Genomic DNA, 4,003 nt, shown 5'->3' with positions numbered 1-4,003 from the left:
AGTATTGAAATCTTGGTTCTTGGTTCTTGGTTCTTGGTTCTAGGTTGGTTATCTTCAATTAATAAGGTGCTCCTTTTCGTTATCCTTAATTGCAACACTACAGATCATTTATTTAAATTTCCCGTATAAGTCCTGTAAAAACTTCTCTGGAAAATAACTGTGTAGAATTAAATTAATAAAAAACCTGTTGTTAATAGGATTAATAATTTCATATTCTTTTTCTGAGTCTAATAGTATTGTAATTAAACTAAGTTAATAAAACAGAAAAAAACAAGTGAGTTCATGAAAGAATAATAAAAAAACTCATTAAAATCTGAATCATATATTGTTTCTGATCAATTGGAACCGAGTTAATATTTTATGGAGAAATGTAGTCCTATCCTTACTGAAATGTAACAATTAATAACCTACTGACATATATCTTATAACGCAGATTCCAATATACTATATATTACTAGAAATTTAACTTCGTTATTAAATTATTAATCGATACCGTATAAAAGACTTATTTTATTATCTTGTATGGCATAAATGTGACACATAAAAAAAAAATCATGAATTTTCCATTAAAAAGTTTTACATGATAGTTTCTCTAATTTTCATTTACGATAAGGTATGGATTATATCTTAAGAATGCAGGTTGAATAGATTAAATTTTTTTCGTCAAAATAAATATCGTTACATTGAATACGACTAAAAATTTCTAATAAATTCAAATTTATAATTTAACCACATTTTTCCACATATCCTCTTCCAGACAAGATACATAATTTCCCTTCTACACTCGAAATATAATATTTAATATATTTAGCATATTTAACATATTTAACGACAGAATATATATTCGAAAGAATTGAATTGAATAACATTATTTACCATAACAAAGTATTTTGAAAGTAGACTGTTAACTGTAGAGTTCAGAATCTACATTTACATAGGTAAGGTGGATAGGTAAAATAAACAAATAAAACAACAACTTAAATGTGTCTTACACAACAAGTTCCTTCTATTGAATCGTCTATTGCACTGTCAACCTCCAAACTCCAAATTCCTTTTTAATTTCAATGCTTCCTAGGGCACAGATAAAAAGTTGACACTATGTCTAAATTCTGGATATACCCATTAGATTCCGAAATTATAGAATTCACCACTTTGTGTCCAATAATGTACAACAACATGCGCTAGAGGTTATATTTCAAAATGGTTTGTTATTCACAATAAATTGAATGGGTGACCATTAGTACAGTTCTGCTTCATTGTCTATCATGTCGCTGCATATCAACTTAATAGCGCCATCAAACGAGAACATATTTCTATAGGATGTTCAATTGAGTTTCGTGCATAGATCAACCATTATATTAAAGGTATGATGAATTACAAAGTAACTCTCACACCATGATTTATTGTTCATTATTAATAACTCCAGTGATGGGTACCTGAAAATGAGAAATAATTCGTATGTACATAAGTTTTTGTAATATTTTATTATTAAAATAATTTTCATATAGTTAATATTTTTATTATTCAGTCACATTCAGTGTTTAAGTAGTAAGAAGTTAAAACATTTAATTAAAGCTACAGAAGTTCTTTTGGGACATTTTATTTCAAATATATCAGGTACAACGAACATCTCTAAAAGCCTTAAAGAAAATGTGAAGTTATATATAGAAGCGAACTTTAGGAACATGGAGGGAAAGAATAAATGTGTATCAAATCAATTTAACTAATAAATGTCTAACTAATTAAAATCTTGTTGAAGCAAGTATCAAGAAAAAAACTTTAGTTTATATTCGTTTCCAATATCGAATGTCAGTACAACATTTATATATGAATTGAGTCTAGTTTATCTGTCACAAAAAGGATCTTTTATATGATAAGTAAGTATTTTCCACTCAATCAGGTAAAAGGTTATCCTTTTCTACCAGTTCGAGTTTATAACACGAGTTTATAATAAGAAATTCGTAATAACGAATCGATGACATCAATTTACAATATTCAATACTTTAGACATCTGCATTATCGTAATGAGAAAACGAAACTGTGATCTTTTCTGAAAAACGTGGAAAACTCGCATAAACTTTTTTAAATAAAAACAACATATAACTAATAATTTATTTAAAGTTCCAATAATCTGATATCAAACTAAATGTAGATCGCATGCAGTAGTCTTATTTGCAATATCGAATCAATTATTCGGTTAAAAAGGAATATATATATTAAGGGACTTGAAATAAATATGAAATAAATTATTCTTACCTCAGATGTTACTCAGCTGAGTAAATTTCATACACTAAACGGAGCTTTTAAGGAAGGAAGGATGCTCTAACCTTCCTAATCCGACGAATCCATTTATTAAGTTCTGCAAAGCGATATCGCATTCGTGTCTGAAACGAAAGCATATCCATACCCATACCCATACTTGCATTGTAGACACAAGTTCACCTAACTTACATCAAATGAGAATGAGAATTTACCTTCGCTCTGCTTTTTCCTTATATTTGCTCTCTAATAATTATACAATAATACTCGTATTACTGAAAAAGTAACATAAAAATATTACTTACCTTACTTAATCCAAAGAAAAAGGCTTATCTAAAATTCGAACGAATACAGAATTAAAATAATCGAAATCACATACATATCAGAACTAGGAATTAGTTTAATAGCAAATAAATATGCACCATATATGAATATGGTGATTATAATAAATCGAATGTACTCTGGACTGAATACTCACATAGGACGTTTTGACCGATCCATTATCAAATGCATGAATTTTCTAAATCGAACAAAGAGAAGAGAATTCATCCAAATTAATGCTTTCACTTAAGATTTCAATTTTGATTTCGATTTTTAGATATTCGAATTGTTACTCACCTTAAGCGCAAAACATGAACGCCTTGATTTTGTTGTTTTGTGGCTATATGTTTGGCCATTAGCTGGAAGTTAGGCCAATCGCTTGTAAGATGACTTTAACAAGCGATTTGCATTCAGTTCAGCATTGTCTATATATGTAGGTATATGTTACCAATTTAGTAATTTCTTGCTCAACCTATAACTAACAATACTTAATATGATCTATATTGATATTTCTTTTGGGATATCAAAATAATTTAAATTTCAAGGCCAACTATTCTGAACATTGGAAAAGATTGTTTAAAATGCTGCCTTATCGACGGTCAATTTCTAAAAAATTGTTTTAATTTTGCTAAATCCATTACTTTAATGGAAGAATTTGCAAAATCGCGCTATTTTCCGTAATGTGCTGTTATTTGTAGATGATTTTTATATACATAATAGAGAGCACTCCTTTAAGTATTTAATGAAATGTGATATTTTCAATAATTGTCAAAATATTTCTAATTTTTTTTTTTTTTTTTTCAATAAAATATTTTTAGTCATCATTTGCGCTGTTTGATTATTTGCAATCGGAAGTTATTGAACTGTGTCTCCAAAATGGAAAAAATACCTAGTGAAGAATAGGTCAAGGTAGAGAAACTCACTTATAAATTTATTATAATGGAATTGAAACATTATGTAAACCAAAATGAAGGGGAAGGATGAATATCATGATAATACTATATTTTAATAAAGCTCATAGGTGCACAATAGATCATGTTGTTCGCAGTGCCGAAAGGCGTTAGTCTAATCCATAAAGCATTTCAAGATAATGCTATAGGGAAAGCATATTTTGTTTATGAATTATCATAGAAGAATCATAGAAAACATAGAAGTTCATGAAGTTACAAGAGAGATTGCTATTAACTTTTAAGAAGTGATTAGAGGAAAATGAATTAGAAAATAACTTGAGTTCGAAAGATGAATTAAATTAGAAAAAAATGCAAGGCTGGGATATGAATAATTAAAATGATGAAGTTGCCTGATTCCGCATATTTCGGACCAAAGAAAATAAAGCGGAAAAATAAATTATTGTTTAATATTAATATTATTAATATTTTAGATAGAAGTTGAAAGAATTGTGAGATCCAGAAGATCATGTTTG

At 28.1% G+C, this 4,003-nt stretch overlaps 1 long non-coding RNA gene across 3 annotated transcripts; it reads right to left on the bottom strand.

Annotated features, from left to right (window-relative positions):
* On the bottom strand, positions 1 to 3,089 carry LOC119687700. 3 transcript variants are annotated; one of them, XR_005253252.1, is made up of 6 exons: positions 2,878 to 3,089; positions 2,738 to 2,779; positions 2,565 to 2,592; positions 2,257 to 2,505; positions 993 to 1,436; positions 1 to 157 (listed from the first exon to the last, which is right to left on the bottom strand). It is a non-coding gene; the product is annotated as an uncharacterized LOC119687700 (long non-coding RNA). The 3 variants fall into 3 exon arrangements; XR_005253253.1 differs by having other exon boundaries at positions 1 to 146; XR_005253254.1 differs by having other exon boundaries at positions 1 to 141.
* Between the last annotated feature and the right edge of the window lie 914 nt (positions 3,090 to 4,003).

The sequence above is a fragment of the Teleopsis dalmanni genome, chromosome X (genome assembly GCF_002237135.1).
Source record: "Teleopsis dalmanni isolate 2A chromosome X, ASM223713v2, whole genome shotgun sequence".
NCBI lineage: Eukaryota > Metazoa > Arthropoda > Insecta > Diptera > Diopsidae > Teleopsis > Teleopsis dalmanni.
The sequence above is the reverse complement of the archived record's forward strand: the minus strand, read 5'-3'. Positions and strand labels throughout refer to the sequence as shown.